Source organism: Coptis chinensis, chromosome 1 (assembly GCF_015680905.1).
Source record: "Coptis chinensis isolate HL-2020 chromosome 1, ASM1568090v1, whole genome shotgun sequence".
Taxonomy (NCBI): Eukaryota; Viridiplantae; Streptophyta; class Magnoliopsida; order Ranunculales; family Ranunculaceae; genus Coptis; species Coptis chinensis.
Window position 1 is genome coordinate 89,738,465 of NC_141456.1, and position 22,710 is coordinate 89,761,174.

At 40.4% G+C, this 22,710-nt stretch overlaps 1 pseudogene; it reads right to left on the minus strand.

The window, feature by feature from the left end:
* Positions 1–16,659: 16,659 nt before the first annotated feature.
* On the minus strand, positions 16,660–16,753 carry LOC147525706 (small nucleolar RNA R71; annotated as a pseudogene).
* Between the last annotated feature and the right edge of the window lie 5,957 nt (positions 16,754–22,710).

Sequence of the window (22,710 nt, forward strand, 5' to 3'; positions counted from 1 at the left end):
GATTAAACCTTTAAAATATTGTTATTCATTTAATTAGATTAATAAAATAGTTTATTATTATTTAATTCATTTTCTGTCATTACATTTATAGATCCAGTTTAAATTCTTGTTGATATCATTTCTAAATTATTAATTAGATTTTAATTATTGTTTAATTTAGATTAGTAAATTTCAATTCTTTATAGTATGTTTAGTTTTAATTTAATCGAAAATGATTGCGTAATGATTCTCGGCTAAACGTCCATTAGAGGGGTTGAGAAGCCTTGATGAAAGCTTGATTGGTGTTAGCGTAGGATAGTTGTAATTTCTATTCCACTCTAGAAACGATTAGTTCACCATGAGAATGGGTTTAATCATTCACATCCTAGTTATGAATTGGTAGAAATGCCATGTGTAATTAGGGATTAGGAAGAACCAATTGTTCTCGCGTGAGCGATTCAATTCGGATTTTACGATTAAATGCTTTGTAAGCTAACTTGAGTTAAGGTGGAATCAATCCCCCCCTAATTCCTTATCATAGAATCGACGTAGTATTTCCATAGCTGTTTATTTAGTTGATTAGTTGCATATTGTGGGCAGTTGCATCGTAGTCTAGTTTATAATTCTTAAATCTCTCACTAGACTTTAGTTAAGATTATTTATACGTATAGAACATTACCATGCGGAAGAACTAGGAGTGGAACGAATCATCTACTCCACTATATCTCAATAGGATTGAGAGTAGAAATCTTTGATAAATTAGGCACGTTAACAAATCGTTTAGTTTTACTTATGTTTAGAGTTTCATCGCTTTATTCATTAGTAAAACTATTCTTTTTACGTTTATCAATAACAATTCATGCCCAGCCATCGTGCCCAGCAACTTCAGATGTCTATTCATGGCAGAGAGTAGTTGCCTTTCGAACATGCACGATTCAGATCTGTGAAGTCAGTACAGATTCTCTATGCCCATTCTTCTTTTTTACCGGGACAATATTAGAAATCTAGGTGGGGAAATTGATTTCCCTGACAAAATTAGCTGCCTTTAGTTTTTCAACTTCAGCTTTTACCGCCCTGGATCTGTCAGCACCTATCCTTATTGGTTTCTGCTTGACTATAATGCAACTACATCACTGTGGACATTGAGTTGGTGGGCATGCCACATAGGGGTCAATTCCTGGCATTTATTCGAATGACCAAGCAAACACATCTCTATGCTCACGGAGGAATTGTATCAAGGTTTGGCGCTCTTCAGAACTCAACAAGGTGCCGATGAAAGTGGTTTTTGGCGAGCTACCACCTACAATTTCCACTTCCTTTAATGGCTCCAGTGAGGGTGGATCTTCCCTCTCTTGTGGGACCAGGTCCGAAAGAGGTGGATCCAATTATAATTACTATTTAGCGGGTTGCCCCACCTCTATTGGTTCAAAAGGGAGTGGGAACTGCTTCGTCACCAGCGCGTAGCATGCTTTGCCAGCCACCTGATCCCCTCTGATCGTCTCAATTGTCTTGTTATGCGGGAACTTCAAACATTGGTGATAGGTGCTAGAAACAGCTCGGAGTCTGTGCAGCCTGGTCCTGCCCAAGATCATATGATAGGGTGTGTTAGCTTTTACTATGAAAAAGTTTATGATGAGAGTTAACCGACCAGTAGCTACGGGTAGTTGGATCTCTCCAACTATCAGAGCTTTGTCCCTACTGAATCCATATAGGTTGGAGTTAGTGGTGACCATTTCAGAGTCAGGAATTTGTAGCTTTTTGAATGCGGTGTAGTATAGCACATTTGCTGAGTTGCTTGGCCTGGATCAACCAATATGTGATGCAAATCATAATCTCCAAAAGGTAGCGTCAAAACAAGCGCATCCTCGGGGGGTCTGGATGCTGCAACAATCAGCCTCAGTAAAAAGGATAAAAGCGGATCTTTGTGGGGTGTCGCGTTAACCTGAGCTCCTGTAGCCAGCTCGCTGTTCATGATCATCATCTGTTTAGCGATGTGCATTTGATATTATGCACCCTTTTCAGTGATATGTCCATTCCGCTTACTTGCTTTTCTGAAAATCATATTTATCTAGAGTCGGCCATTGAGCGATCTAGTTCCTGGGGCATCCTAAACTGACGTGCTGATCTCCTGAGGCTGTATTGTATTTGCATGTTCGTGTGCCACAAACTGCTTCAGATACCACCTTTTAATTAGATCCTGTAGTTCATTTTTTTAGGTCCTGCAGGCTCTGGTGATGTGACCCTTACTCTTATAGAACTTGTAGAGCCTGGCTTTAGCAGAGCTGGCCATTTGAGGTAACTCTGATTTTTTATCGAGTCCAGAACCTTATCTGACATTTTGTTCAAAGGGGCAAAGTTTCTCTCCATCGAGGGAAGAGCTTCTTCAGTTCCTTCCACACATGGCTTCTTCTGCGGTTTTCCATCTGCACTAGTCGCTACATTTTGGTACTACCCTCTGGGCATTCGTCCCTTTGATGGAGATTCGGCCCTTTAGCGATTATGATTACTGCCTCTCTTTGATTTTTAAGGGGAAGAATTTACATTCCCTTCCCGAGGAAGCCTAGGAACTATCCGACTAATCTTCTTCGCTTTTTAACGTCTGTTCAGGACATCTTCTTCCCACCCCGCATAAGTTTCAACCCTGTCAAGGAGTTCCTCTAAATCACGGTGGTTTCCTGGAGAGAGATCCGAGTAAGGCGTTGTTTTCATCCAACCCTTGTTTGAAAGCTATTATAGCAGTCTGTTCGTCACAAGACTCTATTTGGATTGAAATTTCCATGAACCATTGCATGTAGGATCTCAATGCCTCTCCATCCTTTTTCTTGATGTTGAATAGTTCATCGATCCGTTTTGGCTGATGCTTGTTGCATGAGGTCCTAAATAATTCTTCTGAGGACCTGATCTGACGCTCAGGTAATCTGTGGTACCACTAGAGCGTTGATCAAGACAGGGAGGCTTTGAACTCCTGACACATGACATGGTCATATCTCTCATATTGTCCCATAGTGGCATGATACCTGAATACATGATCGACCAGATCTAACTTGCCATTAAAGATACTGAACTTTGGTTGTTTTTACCCACGGGGGTATGGCTTCCTCATCACCCGTGAGGCAAAAAGAGATATGCCTGCTCCTATTACGGCGGATTGAACAAGAAAGTCTTGCATTTTTCTCCCATTGCCTGTCATCTGATGCATCTGACAAATCAGGTCATTCTTCTCAGTTTCCCATGCACTTTCTTCTTAGAAAGTTTCGCTTCGAAGTTCTTTTTTTTGTCGTCGTCGACATCATAATCCCGTCGATGACTCCACTCGAGGGCTGTTCCCCGAGTCCTCATCTGAGTTGTTGTATTCCGACTCAAATAGCTTGCGCCGAACTAGGTCCCCAGGCTTTGGGTTCCTAGTGTAGGAACCGTTATGCTTTCGCCGAATGATTTACTATGAACCGCAAAACACCCACACACAGCGGAATAAGGGGTGTCACGGTTTGGTTAGAAATTTACCTTTTAGATCAGCTTCTTGATATCTCTGAGAATCCAATAGCTATGAAATCAACAACTTTTTGATCTTCTATTATATTCCTATGCACAGAGTGGACATTGTATGGGCAACGATCTTCCAACCTCTTCTTTCTCTCTTGGCCTCTCTCTCTCTCACACAACCTTAGAACCGAATTTTTGTATCTGTTTTTGCTTGAGTAAAACCTTGAGAGCTAAGTGTAAAAAATGGCCAGAGAAAGAGGTTTCTTTTTACAGGCTACAATAGGGACCATGAGGAGAAATTAGGGTTGGGCCTCCTGACTGGCTTGGGCTTTCCATGTTCGCCCAAAACACACGACCCAAGTCCGTCAACAAATGGCTTATTCCACTAAAGGCCATTATTGCACTACCGCCTGTTAAGAGCCCAAAACTGTAGTTTTAACCCCTTAACCATCATACTTTTAGACCAATTATGTGAGTAATAATTAAGAGTTAATACTGATTACGTGTTTTTATGCATTTCAGGATTCAAAGTCCATTATGTGCAGAAATGTGCCACTTTAGCGAGATAAAGGAGCAAAGGTCGGTTGCTAAGGAGTTCTGTGATTAAATGCCAAGATTCAAGAAGACAAAGCCTTTCTAAAGCCCGGTCAAAGCTGAAAATCAAAGTCAACGCGGGCAGAAATAGCACTCAAAGTCAACAGAACTTCCGAAGGCCGTATCTTTGGACTCAGACATCGAATTGGGCCTACCTTATGTCAAAACGACCGGCTCGGAAAGAGCTTTCCAATGATCAAAGCTTTGACCCAATCAGAGGAGCAGAAGTTGACAAAAAGTCTGCTGAAGCCAACTGCAGCTGAAGAGGCCTTTTTGGACTGAAAGAATTGGGTTTTGGGCCTGATTCTCTGGCCCAAAACATGGATCCAAGCCCATGCACGATTTTTGGATCTGAAAACATATAAAAACAAAAGCTTAGCTCTTTGTTAATGGTAGATAGTTAGACCTAAAATAATAGATAATTCTAGATCTAGTTTTCATTAATTAAATTAAGTTTAGTTTAAATTCAATTCTTGTTTTAGATTAAACTCTTAGAATCATTGTTCTTAATTAGTTTGATTAATAAAATAGCTATTTGTCAATTTCGATTTTTGTCATTTCAAATTATAGATCTAGTTTTAATTCTTATTGATTATCATTTCTGAGTTGTTAAATTAGATTGAAGTATTGTTACTTAAATTAGTCAAGTTAGAATTTTGATATGATGTTTAGTTATAATAATATGGGAAATGATGGGTTGATGAATCAAGGCTAAACCTCCATTAGAGGGGTTGATGAAGCCTTGATGAAAACTTAGTTGTATAAGTGTAGAATCGTTGTAGAGTCTATTCCAATCTAGAAGGTCGTGTTTCGCCATGAGAATGGGTAAACGACCTCACATGCTAGTTATAATTGGTAGAAATGCCATGTTAATTAGGGATTAGAGCGAGCAATCCTTACGATAGAACGTAAGGATTGGATTACAACATCTATGCTAGGTGATTAAGTTGGATTCGAGGTGGAATCAATTCCCCTCTAATTCTTTATCTAGATTCACATTCAGTATTCATTATCATTTCGTTATTCGTAACTTGTTAATTTCATTCACCTCGTAGTATAGAATTCCCCTCGTAAACCTCTCATTAGACTTAAGACCGATTAGTTAACCATGAAATCATTCCATGCTAGAGAACTAGGAGTGGAACGAATTTGTTACTCCACTCTATTTCGATAGAATTGAGAGTAGAAAACTTGATAAATATAGACAAAGAGTAAGTTTTAGTTTACTTACATTTTGAGTTCATCGTTCATTTTGTAGGTAAACTATCATTTTATCTTTTATCAAATGGCGCCGCTGCCATCTTAGTTTCACTTTAGCATTGTTTTCATAGTATAATTAGTGATTTCTAAGTCCCATTAAACCCACCCACCCTTGTTTGATTCATACTGTGGTTGTCCGTTTCAGCGTTGAAAAGTTCTGCAACAAATTACACGGAGCGCGACCGCGCCCAGACGGAGCGCACCTCCACCCAAACACCTGGAACCTTGAGCGTGACCCGCCCTCATATTGAGCGCGACCCGCCCTAAAACACTGTAACTTGAAGTTACACGGAGCGATCAAGCCTCTAAGCGAAGCGCACCTAAAGCTAAATTTTTCCGGATTTCTACAGGTTTGTTTCAAACTTCGATTTTTTAAGTTTTTCAGTGTTCTAACTTGTTATTTACACTGAACAATCGTAAACAAGACGCTATTCATAAGCGAAGCAAGGATGCTATCAGGTATTCCTTTCTTCCATACCTCGCATCTCCAGTTAGAGGTTTATACTAATATATCAAGATTGTTTGGAGTGTTGTAGTGTTTAGACTTAGACTTGCATGAGATTAAAGGTGCAGTGGGAGAAAAACACCGAACGTAATTAACCGTCAACGTCAACAAACAAATCTATCGAGTATACCAATCACTACACCTCTAGCTACTATCCCACCAACCACACCTGACATAATGGCTGAAGAAAGAGAGACTCCTCTCTCCGACTTTTACAAAGCCTTCAGCGATAGCCCTAAGTCTTGCATCGTTCTAGCAGACCCAGTGGGGGATTTTCGAATTCCCCCAAACATATTTAATTTGTTACCCGTTTTCCATGGTTTAGACCATGAAAAACCTTACCAACACATGCGTAGGATTGAACAAGTCCTTACAACATTCCATCATCCTACGGTTGGTGCGGAACAAATTAAACTGAGGGTATTTCCCTTCACCTTAGCCTATAAGGTAGCGTCTTGGTTAACTGCCCAAGCGCCTAACTCTGTGGACTCGTGGGCTAAACTGGTTCAGCTGTTTATGGAACATTTTTACTCACCACTAAAGACGGATGAGATGCTTTCCAAGATTCATTTTTTCCGACAGAATCCTCATGAATGATTTTCTGAGGCTTGGAATCGTTTCACCGATCTGCTTATAGAGTGTCCACACAATAACCTAGCAAAAGACACGTTAGTTCGTGCCTTTTTCAAAGGACTTCAACATCACCATAAAGAAGTCCTCGACATAATGAATGGGGGTAGTTTCCTAAGTAAAGGAGCCTCGGAGGCTATTTCTGTTCAACAAAAGCATATCCCCGTCATGAATGTAAACTCCAACCCATGTAATTTCTGTTTGAGTCCTGAGCACCCTGACTCCTATTGTCCTCTCGCCTATGAACAACAACAATTAGAGCAAGATAATGTTTGCTCCATTAATAGCTATCCTATTCCTAATGCCCCATGGAGACAACATCCCAACTTTAGTTGGCGAAACAATCAACAAGTTACACCTCTAGGGTTTAATAACTAAAATGTTAGGCAAGCAAACAACTATAACCAAGCTCCACCTAGGCAAGGACAAGGACAAGGTCAGGGAAATTATAATAATTATAACAACCAAAGCGCCAACCACCGACAAGGTCTAGCACAAGGTCAAGGTAATTATAATAGTTATAATACCAATAGAGGTATCGTTACGGTTAACAATAGTAACTATCACAACCCACCCATAAATAATCAACGTGAGATAGTTCTAGTCGCACCACACTGGACTACTACACCTACACAACCGATCGTATCGGCGCTTTATATAGGTTACCCAACAACTTTTCCAAACAATGACTCAATCAAACCAACAGATCTTACAATCCATAAATCGGGGCATACAACAATTAGCCCAAGAGAAAAACCACCCAAAGGCGTGTTTCGGGACAAGCGATAACAAACCCTAAAACAGCAAACACAGCCTTTGAGGTAAACGGTAATACTAGTACGGAAACTACAATCGTAGGTGACCTTAATGCCATCACCACTTTCCACTCTGGAAGAGTGGTTGATAACAAAGTAACTATGCCTATAGTTACCCCATCAGTACTCCCTATACCGGATATCGAACTAGATACCAAAATAGAAACTGAAGAGCCTACCACTGTAGAGGTACCAGTTTAACAACAAACTAAGAAACAGAAAGCCAAGGTTACACATCAAGTTGAGCCATACACTAAATATATAGCGAAACCACCGTTCCCTCATAAATTAGCCATGCTAACCAAGGATAAAAATTTTGAGGAGATTAGGAACATTTTCAAAAATCTAACGATAAACCTTCCTTTTCTCGAAGCTATTAAAAAGTTACCTAACCACGCTAAGTTTCTTAAGGAGTTGTGCACTACTAGGCGTAAAACAAACATACCTAAAGACGCCTTTCTAACTGAACAGTTCCCAACTTTATCCGAAAATAATGGAATTGTTAAGTACAAGGACCCTAGTCGTCCTACAATAAAATGCACCTTAGGAGATTCCCACACGACGACCGCTTTATTAGACCTGGGGGCGAGTGTTAACTTACTCCCGTATTATTTGTATAAACAAATAGGTCTACAGGAAATGCAACCTACAAAAATAACGTTGCAATTAGCGGACAAGTCAATTAAGTATCCTAAGGGTGTAGTGGAAAACGTGCTTGTTAAGGTTCAGGATTTCTACTATCCTGCTGATTTTGTTATCCTCGATCTGAGGAAATTAACTACTCTCTGTACCGATCATCTTAGGGCGCCCCTTCTTGGCAACTGCCAACGCGCTTATAAATTGCCGCGATGGTAAGATGTCTTTATCTTTTGGCCATTTTACTGTTGAGATAAATGTTTTTAAAATGATGAAACAGTTACCAGATTTGTCTATAGATGGGGAGGTTAGCATGATCGAGAGCTTAGCTCAAGATTATTTTAACAACACATTTCTTGAAAACAATATGTACAAATTCCTTTCTTTGGGAACTTCAGATTTTGTAAATGACTCCTACTTAGAGGAAGTCAACACCATTCTTGAGTCCACACCAATTGTAGACCCTTCGGTTGCTCCATATACTGAGTATGAAGACTTGCTACCTAAGCAAGTATTCATTATGCAAAATGAGGACCCTGACGAAACATCTATTGATTTTCCTTCCACCCCGTCTTAAACCTCTTCCCGGGTTAAAATATATTCAACTTGATCCGGATGGTAGTCATCCGGTAATTATATCTTCTCTGTTATCTAAGAATGAAGAGACACGTTTAATCCGGGTGATTAGGGAACATCGATCTGCGATTGGTTGGTCCCTAGCCGACATTAAGGGAATTGACCCTAATGTTTGCACTCATCGTATCCATTTGGAGGATAACGCGAAGACTTCGCTAACCTCGGCCAGCTTGAACCCTGCCATGAAAGAGGTGGTTAGGGAAGAAGTCTTACAATTACTCGATGCGGGTATCATATACCCAATCTCTGATAGCGAATGGGTAAGCCCCATTCATGTAGTTCCTAAGAAATCGGGAGTTACCATGGTATGTAACGGAAAGGGTGACTATGTTGTCACACAAGGTCCTATGAAATGGAGGATCTGTATTGATTACAGACGTTTAAATGCTATGACACGAAAGGATCACTTTCCTTTACCTTTTATAGATCAAATGCTCGAACCCCTCGCTGGTCATGCTTTTTATTATTTTCTGGATGGCTACTCAGGCTATTTTCAGATTATTATTGATATTGATGACTAAGAAAAGACTACCTTCACATGTCCCTTTGGAACGTATGCCTATAAACGAATGTATTTTGGCCTTTGTAATGCTCGTGGTACCTTCCAGCGGTGTATGCTTCATATATTTAGTGACATGGTAGAGCGCTTTATGGAAGTTTTCATGGATGATTTTTCTATCTATGGAGATTCCTTCACGCATTTGTTTGTCTAACTTTGTCTAAGGTTTTGACGGTGTGAAGAAAAAGAGCCTCGTTTTAAAGCGGGAAAAGTGTCATTTCATGGTGAAAAGGGCATAGTACTAGGTCACATTGTATCTAGTGATGGCATCGAGTAGATAAGGCCAAACTAGATAAGATAGCGACTTCTACCTAAACCACGGACTCTCCGTGATATTAGAAACCTTTCTAGGCCATGCGGGTTTTATAGGCGATTTATTAAAGATTTCTCGAAAATAGCTAGGCCTTTAACTAATCTGCTTTTAAAAGATGCAATCTTTGATTTTAATTTTAACTGTAAGCGGGCTTTTGAAACTTTAAAAAGCCATGCAACTAACCTCTGCACCAATTATCTGACCTCCCGATTGGTCTAAACCATTCGAACTCGTGTGATGCTAGTGACTATGCAGTTGGTGCAGTCTTGGGACAAAAACTAGATAATAAGTCCACTGTTATTTATTATGCTAGTAAAACCTTAAACGATGCTCAACGGATTTATTCAACTACCGAAAAAGAATTCTTAGCCGTCATTTATGCTTTAGATAAGTTTCGTCCTTATTTGGTTGGTTCTAAAACTTTAGTTTACACGGAACATGCAGCCCTTAAGTACCTTCTTGCAAATAAGGATGCTAAGCAGAGATTAATCCGATGGATCCTTCTCCTACAAGAGTTCACATTAGAACGTAGTTGCCGACCACTTATCTAGACTTACAAACGACGATAATAGTGATTCTGAGTCCATACCGAACTTTTTTCCTGATGAGCATCTGTATGCTATTTTTTCAGTACCATGGTATGTTGACATTGTAAATTATTTAGCGGCTGATGTTATGCCTTATAATTGGTCAAGAATTGAACGTAAGAAGTTCTTGGCCAGAGTTAAGTTATACTACTGGGATGAGCCCTACCTTTTTAAGTATTGTGCAGATCAGATTATTCGTCGTTGTATTCCCCGGTGGGAATATAATGAAGTTCTATCGTTACGCCATGACAAAAGAGTGTGGTGGCCATTTTAGTGTGATGAAAACAGCCGCTAAAGTTCTTCAATCACGGATTTTATTGGCCTACCCTTTTTAAGGATGCCCAAGTGCATTTCAAGGCGTGTATTAGTTGCCAACAACTTGGGGCGAATCCGCGAACGTAATATGATGCCATTAAATCCAATCTTGATAGTAGAAATTTTTGACGTTTGGGGCATTGATTTCATGGGTCCCTTCCCTGTTTCCCACGGTTTCATTTATATTCTAGTTGCCGTGGACTACGTGTCTAAATGGATAGAGGCCCTAGCTTGCCGTAGCAATGACCATAAGACCGTTGTATTTTTTATTAAAGAATATATTTTCTATCGGTTTGGCATTCCTAAAGCCATCATTAGTGATGGTGGAACACATTTTTGCAATATAGTTGTTGCATCCCTAGTGAAAAAGTATAAAGTTACACACAAAGTAGCAACTCCTTATCATCCACAAACTAGCGGACAAGTAGAAGTTTCTAATAGGGAAATCAAAAGGATTTTCGAAACAACTGTAAACCCCGATAGGAAAGACTGGTCGAAGCGTCTATCAGATGCCTTATGGGCGTATAGAACTGCTTTCAAAACTCCTATAGGTATGTCTCCCTTTAGACTTGTATTTTGGAAACCATGTCATTTGCCCGTTGAATTAGAACACCGTGCTCTGTGGCCTATAAAAAGCCTTAACTTCAATATTGATGAGGCAGGTGTCAAACGCAAGTTGTAATTAAATAAGCTTGAAGAAATCCATAGCGATTCTTACGATCTCGCGAAAGGATTATAAAGCTAACATGAAACGTGTTCATGATAAGCAAATCTTGCGCAAAGAGTTTGTGGTCGGTCAAAAGGTCTTGCTTTACAACTCCCGTCTACATATTTTCCCAGGGAAACTAAAAACCCGTTGGTCTGGTCCTTTCCTGGTTACTGAAGTCACCCCTTACGGGGCAATCACCTTGGTAAATCCCACGGACAACAATACCTTTCAAGTTAATGGTCAACGGTTAAAACATTTTCACGAACTTCTGTCCCCTGATGTAGAGGAAGTCCTTTTATAGGACCCTGTCTATGAGGATTGACCTTTGTCATTTGGTGCATTTCCTTTCACTTCCATATAGTGGTAAGTGCACCATTCAGGTAACCGGCCCTCCCTATGGAGTGTGTGGCTGTAAGTACCGGATCCTAAGTCCACAGTTAACATAATTCACGTTTTCCACTTTTGCATGTTTTCTCGATTTTTTAGTCATGTTCCTCTATGGGGTTAATTATGTATTTATTGTTTTTCGTTTTTCTTATAATAAACTAATAAAAAAATAAAAAAAATTCTAAATCTTAGAAATAGCAATCTAACAAGTCTTGGGAATCTGACTTTAAACGACCCACGTTAGAACAAATTTTGTGTTTAAAAATTTGTTTGGGGGTGGGCAGTCGGTCTTTCCATCCGGATTGCTCGAACTTTCCATTTGTGTTGCTTAGGCCCATTACTTGTAGTTTATTTGGGTTGACGTTATCTAAAACTTAGATTTCCTTCGTTCGTATAACTTACGTCACACACGCACTTTGAGGCGTTTTTCCACCTTCTTATACATCACCCATAGTTGGAATTGAGTGTTTTATGGATCATTGGATTGGAAATTCTCTACTGATCATTTCCATAACTCATTCGCCAAAATCGGGCCAGTAACGAAGCGGCAAATTGAATTTGAAATTGCGCGAAAAATCGGAAAATTTCGGAATTCAAATTGGGCTTGGGGCCCAAACCCACGCGCACTGGCAGCGCACCTGCGCCCCCTCTGTTTCCATGAATAGTATCGCGCTAACAACCCACCACCGCCATTAACAAAATTTCAACCTTAAACACCAAAAAAAAAAAAAAAGGAAAACATAACTACACCATTGGTTGTTTCAAAAACTTCAATGGCTACTGACGACGAAGAATTTTGCGAGCACGCGTTTCTTCGTAGCCTTCGACCATTTTACCATTTCGCCGGAGATGATTAGGAGGGATTGGAACGGACTGTGGTACTCGACTGAGGAGTTCTATCACTATGATTTGGTAGAACAGTTTTATAAGAAGCGAGAATTGGAGGGGGATAAGATTTTCATTAAGGTAGCAGGAACGAGGAGGGAAGTAACGAGACAGTTGTTGGCTGAGCTGTTAGGAATTACGCCTGAAAGCAACCTAGAAACGACCATTCAGGAATCCCAGTATACTGGAGTTCCTGCTTTGATGAAAGATACTGTCGTGGAGGGTGAATACAATCCGAAATCTCATTGCGTCCGCCAATCAACCCTGAGAACCAATCAACTGGCTGTAGCTCAGTGGATTGGTAGGAACGTCCTCGGGAAAGACAAAGTCAGCGATATCGGTCTACAATGTCTGCACGTTCTCTGGATTTTGCAAACGAATAAGTATAATTTCTGCATCCTCGATTTAATTTTTAATGTGATTAGAGGAGTGGGAAAGAGCTTGGCGCCTCTTCCCGTATTGATCACTAAGATCATGCTCTCCTTTAGAGCTGTCGCAAAATCTGCTCCTATTAAGATCAAATTGCATTCTAATGCAAGTATCTATACGGATTGCATCCAAGAGACTTGGCCATTGTCTGAAGAAAAGGTGGTTGAGTAGGAGGATGAAAGGGAGGATATGACATGTCTGGATGACGATGCATTAGATAGTTGTAGTTCTAATTTAGAACGCATGCAAGTGTTACAAACTGGCTTGCGTTGCATTTATGGCATTTGTGAAGATATCCGAGATAGACAGATTGTAGTTCGAATTAAGCAAACGAACCTTCAGACGAGACTTGAAATGCTCAAAAGGGTTCAGGACGATATCTTGTCTAACATGGAGACTATCCACCAGCATCACCAAGCCGAGTATACAGTACTCAGGACTAAGATGGAAGCACAGCGCTTGTTCCGAATAGAGATGCTACGACGCATGCCACCCGTGGAGGATTCTGTTTCAGCAGAGTCTGAAAGGCATGAGCGTCGTCGCCGAAGGACAGATGGCTCAAGCCATTCTCTATCCTAGGACCAATCTCCATCTCAGGGTCCATCTTCATCACATGGCTAGGTGTTCACCATCAGTTTGTGTTCGCTGTTATTTCATGTTTTTTTTTATTAGTTGGATTTAATTCAGTTGTTAAATTTAAATATTAATGTGTTTGTTTTATGTTGTTTGGATTTAAATTTTAGTTTTAATATAATTGGTTATTTTCAAGTTCTGCTTGTTTTTATCATTAATCCCACCTTCCCGACTTGTTTGGGGGTGGTAATATTTATACCGAGCATAATTAGTTATATGATCATCTAAAAAGTTGTCTTGGAGGAAAGGTTGAGAATTTGGCCGATATCGGCATATCTATGATTATGTGTGGTGGTAGCATGAAATCTAGGAGAGTTTAGAAGTTACTATTCTAAATCCAGTATAAAAGATACCAGGATTTTTAGAAAATCAAGAAGATGGTTTGTTTCCGTTTTCGGGTTTGGAATTTTTCTATTTTCGGAAATTGCCTTAAAACAATTTGGCAACTTGCCGATTCGTTTTGGAAGCTCAGAACCTATTTAAACTCCTTACATTCTACACTAACAAACCACACTACACCCCACCATCATCCCTCACCTTTCACTCCAAGCTTTTCCTTCTTTTTCCTCTAAACTTACGCCCGGACGCTTACGAAGCGCACCTACGCCTCGATGAGAAGACCTCGCATTACACTTTCTGAAAGTTTACTCAGAGCACAATGATAAGAGCCCAAAACTGTACTTTTAACCCTTTAACAGTCATACCTTTAGACCAATTATGTGAGTAATAATTAAGAGTTAACACTGATTACGTGTTTTTATGCATTTCAGGCCTCAAAGTCCATTATGTGCAGATATATGCCACTTTAGTGAGATAAAGGAGCAAAGTTCGGTTACTAAGGAGTTCCGTGATTAAAGGCCAGGATTCAAGAAGACAAAGACTTTCTAAAAGCCCGGTCAAAAGCTAAAAAGTCGACGCGGGCAGAAACAAAACACAAAGTCAGCAGAACTTCCGAAGGCGATATCTTTGGACTCAGACCTCGGAATGGGGCCTACCTTATGTCAAAACGACCGGCTAGGAAAAAGCTTTCTAATGGTCTAAGTCTTGATCCAATCAGAGGAGAAGATGTGGACGAAAAGTCTGTTGAAGCCAACTGCAGCTGAAGAGGCCTTTTTGGACTGAAAGAATTGGGTTTTGGGCCTGATTCTCTGGCCCAAACCATGGCTCCAAGCCCATGCACGATTTTTGGATCTGAATGTATAAAAACAAAAGCTTTGTAGTTAGTTAATGGTAGATAGTTAATGATAGATAGTTAGACCTAGAAATAGATTAGATTAGTAGCCTCCATTAATGAATTCTAGATCTAGTTTTTCATGAAGATTAATTAAGTTTAGTTCCATTTCAATTATTGTATTAGATTGAACCTTTGAATCTTGTTCTTCATTTTGATTAGATCAATAAAGTAGTATTTTTCATCAATTTCGATTTTGTCATTTCCATTCCTAGATCTAATTTCAATTCCTGTCTTTATTTCATTTTAGTCATTAAATTAGATTTCATTATTGTTTAATTAAGTAAATTTCAATTCTTTATATCATGTTTAGTTTAAACGTAATCGGAAATGATTGTGTAATGATTCTCGGCTAAACCTCCATTAGAGGGGGTTGAGAAGCCTTGATGAAAGCTTGATTCCGAATATCGTAGAATCGTCGTAATTTCCTTTCCACTCTAGAAACGATTAGTTCACCATGAGAATGGGTTTAATCATTCACATGCTAGTTATGAATTGGTAGGAATGCCATGTGTAATTAGGGATTAGGAAGAACCAATTGTTCTAGCGAAGCCCGATTCAATTCGGATTACGATGATTAGTCGTTAATAGGATTAAGTCGAGGTTAAGGTGGAATCAATCCCCCTCTAACTCCTTATCATCGAATCAACGTAGCATTCCCTTAGTTATTCCCATCGTCGACTAGTTGCATTTCGTGGATAGTTGCATCGTAGTCTAGTTGCCTTTTTCGTAAATCTCTCATTAGACTTTAAGTTTAGAGTACTTACACTTGAGAACATAGCATGCGGAAGGACTAAGAGTGGAACGAATCACTCTACTCCACTATATCTCATAGACTTGAGAGTAGGAAACTTTGATAAATATAAGCATCATAAGATTAGTTTTAGTTTACTTACGTTTTGAGTTCATCGTTCATTTCGTAGGTAGACTATTCAATTTTACTTTTATCAAATGGCGCCGCTGCCGGGGATCGAACCCGGGTCACCCGCGTGACAGGCGGGAATACTCACCACTATAATACAACGACTATTCAATTTTACTATTATCAAATGGCGCCGCTGCCATCTTAGTTTCACTTTTGTATTGTTTTCGTAGTGTTAGTACTGTTCTTAAAGTCCCATTACACCCACCCACCCTTGTTTGATTCATACTGTGGTTGTCCATTTCAGAGTTGAAAAATTCGGGTAAAAATTACACTGAGCGCGCTCTTGAGCGACCGCGACCATATAGCCATAGCAAGAAATTGAGCAAGAGGAACCGCGACCTAAAAACACTGTAATTTGAAAATTACCCGAGCGACGATCACCACTATCTATCCGAAAGACAGCCCCCTTAGCAAATTTTGTCGGATTTCGGTTTTGATTCGAACTTTGATTTTTCATATTTTTCGTTCTCTAACTTGTTATATACACTTCTTGAACACGCGTAAACAAGACGCTATTCATAAGCGAAAGCAAGGGCGCTTGTCGTATTCCTTTCTTCCACACCTCGCTCTCCTGTTAGAGGTTTATACTAGTATATCGTAATTGTTTGGAGTGTTGATGTGTTTAGCTAAGTTTGGTTTTAGCCTTGTATGAGATTAAGGTCCGGCGAACAAAAACACCGAGCGTCATTACACAACAACGCCAACAAACAAGTCTATCTAGTATACCACCCACTACACCTCTAGCTACTATTTCACACACATCACCTAACACAATGCCCGACGAAGAAGAGAGCCTCTCTCGACTTCTACAAAGCCTTGAGCGATAGCCCCAAATCTTGCATCGTTCAAGCAGACCGGACCGAGGATTTCGAATCCCCAAATATTTTAATTTGTTACCCGTTTTTCATGGATTAGACCATGAAAAACCTTATCGGCATCGTAGGGATTGAACAAGTCCTAACAACATTCCACCATCCTACGGTTGGTGCGGAACAAATTAAATTAAGGGTATTCCCTTTCACCTTAGCCGATAAAGCGGCGTCTTGGTTAACGCCCAAACGCCTAATTACGTGGACTCGTGGGCTAAACTTGTTCACTGTTTATGGAACATTTTTACCCACCCCTAAAGACGGATGAGATGCTTTCCAAAATTCATTTCTTTCGACAAAATCCTCATGAATCATTTTCAGAAGCTTGGAATCGTTTCACCGATCTCCTTATAGAGTGTCCACATCATAACTTAGCGAAAGACACGTTAGTTCGTGCCTTTTTCAAAGGACTTCTACACCACCATAAAGAAGTCCTAGACATAATTAATGGGGGTAGTTTCTTAAGCAAAGGAGCCTCGGAGGCTTATAAATTTTTAGAGGACCAAACTAAGCGAAATAACAACTGGGGGGGTAGTGACGATATCCACCGCTCCGCTAGTTCTTCTAATACTAATCGAATCACTCACTAAAAAGGTAGAGGCCATTTCGGTTCAACAAAATCCTATCCCTGTCATGAATGTAAATTCAAATCAATGTAGTTTCTGTTGGAGCCCTGAGCATCCCGACTTCCACTGTCCTATAGCCTATGAACAGGCTTGTTCCATTAATAGTGAACCGAACGCCCTTTGGAGACAAAATCCCAACTTCAGTTGGAGAAATAACCAAAATGTCACACCCCAAGGGTACAATAATCAATATGTTAGGCCTACGCACAGCTTTAACCAAGCCCCATTACGACAAGGACAGGGTCAGGGGAATTTTAATAATTATAACAACCAAGTGCAACCTCGTCAAGGTCAAGCACAAAGTCAAGGTAGTTATAATAATTATAACGCTAATAGATGTATCGTTCCGGTAAATAATAACTACCAAAATCCACCCATAAATAATTCACGTGAAATAGTTCCAGTTACACCACCCGTGACTACTACACCCACACAACCGGATCGTCTTGACACCTTCATACAAGTGAGCCAAAAACTTTTCCAAACCATGGCTCAATCTAACCAAAATTTCTACAATCCGTTAATAATTTAACCAAACAGTTGGCTCAAGATAAAGCCCAACCCAAAGGTGTGTTTCCAGCTCACGAAATACCTAATCCTAAAACAACAAATACAGCCTTTGAGATAACCGATAATACTAGTAATGAGTATGAAACCGTAGGTGAGCTAAATGCCATCACCACCCTCCGTTCTGGTAGAGTGGTTGATAACAAAGTAACTATGCCTATAGTTACCCCACCAGTAGCCCCTACACCTGCTATATTACTAGATACCGAAATAGAAACTGAAGAGCTTACCACTGTAGAGGTACCAGTTACAACACAACCTAAGAAACAGGAAGCCACGATTAAACACCCAGGTAATACCATTGCTAAATATAGACAGAAACCACCGTTTCCACAAAAATTAGCCATGTTAAGTAGGGATACAAATTACGAGGAGATTAGGGATGTTTTCAAGTATCTAACTATAAACCTTCCCTTCCTCGAAGCTATAAAAAAGCTACCACACCATGCTAAGTTTCTTAAGGAATTGTGTACCACTAGGCGTTAGACCAATATACCAAAAGACGCCTTTTTAATAGAACAATTCCCAACTCTATCTGAACATAATGGAATTGTTAAGTACAAGGACCCTCGTCGTCCTACTGTACAATGCACTTTAGGAGATTCTTATACGACGACCGCGTTATTAGACTTGGGGGCTAGTGTCAACTTACTCCCGTTTTATTTGTATAGACAAATAGGTCTAGACGAGATGCAACCCACTAGAATGACATTGCAATTAGCTGATCGGTCTATTAAGTATCCTAAGGGTGTCGTCGAAAATGTTCTGGTAAAAATTCAGGATTTTTACTATCCGGCTGATTTTGTCATCCTCGACACAGAAGTCGTTAATGACTCTATCCCGATCATCTTAGGGCGACCTTTTCTGGCAACTGCCAATGCGCTCATTAATTGCCGCGATGGTTCAATGTCCATGTCTTTTGGCCATCTTGTTGTTGAAGTCAATGTTTTTAAAACAAGGACACAGTTACCCGATTCGTCTATGGATGGAAAGGTTAGCATGATCGAGAGCGTTGCTTTCGAGATTATTTCAACAACACGCTTCCCTCGATAATCATATGCCCAAATTTCTTTCCTTTGGAAGATCAGACTCCAATATTTCCATCCCTACACTAGTCGATACACATATTACGGATGAGGAGGAGATAGATGACTTTCTCAAAGATATAGAGGACTATCATAGTAACGAGGATATGTCCAATCTAGATGAGCAATTCGATGAGTTTCTTCAAGCAAGTGATGAATCACCCTATCAATAACTACTTTGCACAACATCCACCTCGATTCCCCTCCTTCCACCCTTTCAAAGGAATCCCGAGTTTGCCGATCCCCGTTGTTTCTTCGTGCTTCATAATTTTTTAAAATCCACCTAGTAAACAAATACTACGTAAGGGACAAACCATTTGACACCTTCATTTTCAGAATTGAGACAAATCCCTACACACACAATGAATGAGTTTTGTGCTAAAATCACATCCTCATTGTTTACAGGCTGTCTTTCTACAACTTATCCATATCCACCATATTCTTCACAACCATTCACTTTTCCACACTTATTTACTAGAACACCCACTCATTCAAAAATGAAAAATAAGGTGCATGATAGGTTACATAATAGGGTTATCGGACTTAAACTTTCATTTCACTAGGTTGAGTCATAGGAAATCTTGGTGCTTGATTGTGTTTGGATATGTTTTTTGTGATATTTATTTATGGAATGATCCACAATTATTTCGGTTGTTGATATATGATAAACTGCATGTTCATACATACGTCTAGATAAAGTCTCGAGTATCTGACTATAAACGACTCAACTTTTGTGTTTGGTGCATTTCCTTTCATTTCCATATATTGGTGAGTGCACCATTAAGGTAACCGGGCCCTCCCTATGGAGTGTGTGGCTGTAAGTACCGGATCCGAAGTCCACGTTTGACATAATTCACGTTTTCCACTCTTGCATGTTTTCTCGGATTTTTAAGTCATGTTCCTCTATGGGGTGAATTATGTCTTTATTGTTTATTGTTTTTCTTTTTAAAATTAAAAATATATATATATATATATATTAAAGAATAAGCATAGTAACCTAGGAAGTCTCGGGAATCTGACTTTAAAAGACCCACTGCTAAAAACAAATTTTCTAAGCTTCGTTGTAAAAATTTGTTTGGGGGTGGGTGTTCGGTTTCGCTAAATATTTATGTCCCATTAGAGTTGCTGAGGCCGTTTTATTGTATTACGATTCGGGTTGACATAATCTATGAATTTAAAGTTTAATTGTTCGCATAACGTACGTCATGCACGCACTTCGAGGCATTTTCCACTATCTTATATGTCATCCACGGTCGGAATAGAGTGTTTTATGGATCAGTGGATTGGAAATTCTCTCCTGATCATTTCCATATCTCATTCACAAAAATCGGACCGGTAACGAAGCGGCAATTTTGATTTGAAGTTTCGCGGAAAATCGAAAAAAATCACAAATTTCGATTTTGGGCTTGGGCCCAACCAGCATCACCGGCAGCGACAGCCTTTCACCTTCACCATCAGTTCATCGTTTTCTTCTCCATCAGCCATTAACGACCAAGCTCCAAAACCTAAAAAACAAAATCAAAATAAAAAGAAAACAAAAATTTACCCACGCCCCAAATTAAATCCCAACCCAAATCGATTCCAAACACCACCGACCACCACCACTACCGATTTCCATCACTAAAAACCACCGAAAATTCAAAATTTTGGTGCTGCCGACCACCACTCCACCACCACCACCACTGGTTGCTTCAACCGGTCTATTAATATCACACCACTACATCACATTTAAACCCCCACTACATTCCAAACTTCCAATGGCTCAACAATGCCGAATTTTGCCGGAGCAAGCTTTTACCGCCGACCACTTCGCGCCGTTTTATGGTGACGAGATGATCAGTCGAGACTGGAATAGCTTGTGGTACTCGACTGAAGCCTATTACCACGAGGACTTAGTCCGACGGTTCTATGATACGAGGGAGTTGGAAGGGACTAGGATTTTTGTTGTTGTAGCGAAGAGGCGGAAGAAGTGACGACTGGGTTGTTGGCTGAGATTCTAGGCATTCCGCCTAGAGTCCATCTGGATGTCACCCTGCGGGGAGTCCCAAAGATAATGGGGTAGAGCCATTGATGCACGAGACAGTTATTGGAGGGGACTACAATGCAAGATCGCATTGTGTCCGACAGGCTTCCCTTAGGACCAACCAGCTGGCTACAGCCCAGTGGATTGGTCGGAACGTCTAGGGGAAGGGGAAGGTCAGCGATATCGGCCTGAACTGCCTCCATATCTTATGGATACTCCAGGAGCGGAAGTATGACTTCTACATCTTAGAGTTTTTACTGAGCATGATTAGGGGAGTAGGGAGGACTGTTGCCCCTCTCCCTGTGTTGATAACAAAGATCATGTTCAAGTTGAGAGCAGCTCAGGCGACTGATTAGACATACATCACTCTCCACCGTAACCCTCACATCTATAAGGAGTGTGTCCAACGGGTTTGGAGATTGGCTGAGGATAGAGAAGAAGAAGAAGAGGATGGAGGAGCTGAGAATCCCGAGGAGGCTAAGGGACATCAGGATGCCTCCGAGGATGAGGAGGACTTGACCTGTTTTGATGCGGATGCCTTGGAGAGGTGTTGGACAGATGCAGAACGCATGGCTGTGATCCATTGAGGCATGCGTTAGCTTAACACTATCTGTGAAGACCTCCGGACTCGACAGGCAACGATGCATCACAACTTCGAGCTCCGTACCCATAGAGAGGACGAGAGGTGGGAACAGATGAGCGCCGAGCTAGAAGCTCAGCGCCAGTTCCGGGACGAGTTGCTGACTCGATTCCCACCTCACGGGGACTCTCCTTCTGAGGACACACCATCCAGGCACGAGCGTCGTCGCCGAAGGACGAATGGTGCTGGCTCTTCAGGAGCTCAGGAGCAGTCTCCACAGCGTGTGCCCTCCGCCACCAGTTCCGGAGTAGCTAGGGATAGTATAGTTTGATGTTTTATGTTTTATTTGTAATTTCTTTATTGTTATTTATTTTAATCCAAGTTTATTTCTGTAATTTGAATTTTATAGTGTAATGTACTCCGAATGAAAATTTTAATATAAGGGGTTATTTTTAGTATGCGTGGTTGTTTCATATTGATTCCACCTTCCCAACTTGTTTGGGGGTTGTTTTATCAATTCAAGCATTATTTTTATATAACCCTCATATTAGAATTTATTGCGGAGTCAAGGTGAAAATATGGCTGTTTAGGCATATATATGAATAAATATCATGGTAGGATGAAATCTAGATTAAATAGGTACATTCTATCATAAAATCAACCTAAAAGATACTGGGTTTGAATTAGAATCAAGAAAATGAGTTGTTTCCGTTTTCGGGTTTGGAAATTTTAGGATTTTCGAAAACTGCCGTAATTAGTTTTGGCAACTTCCCAATCCATTTTAGCAACTTTAAACATATATAAACTTTATACAATCTATCCTCACAACTCACACTACACCTAAACTCCATCACTCACCTTTCACTCCCCGATTCCCTCGTTTTCGCTCATTTTCGAGTTTACGCAACTCTGGCGCACTTTCAAGCTCTGTATATTTTTCTGAGTTTTTGTCGGCCGGCCAGCGCCAAGATGAGCCCACGACCGACCTCAAACACTGGAAATTTCAATTTCTTCAGAGCGACTGACAGCGCTTCTATCGAGCGCTCGGCATACGACTTCGTGGACCAGAAAATTTCCAGTTTTTCACGCATAGTATCCGGTTATTCGCAGCTATTCCAAAGCGTAATTTTGAGATGACATCTCCAACATTGATACCGGAATAGTCTTTCAAAGATTTGTTCCAAAGCACTACTTATGGTGCTTGGTTTCGCGAAGCGATCACTTTCGTTGGCTGGGAGCTGCTTATGGTAAGACCGGATGCACTTTATTCCCCAACACTAGCATCTTATTTTTACGATAACTGCATTTTCTTTGTAAGACCAGATGGAGAACAAGTGTTCTCCATCAACATTGATAATGAACCAATGGAAATTACTAGGTTCTTGCTAGCATTTGTTCTTGGACTTGCTAGGCCCGCTGAAATACAAGACCCATGGTGCTATTGGGTCG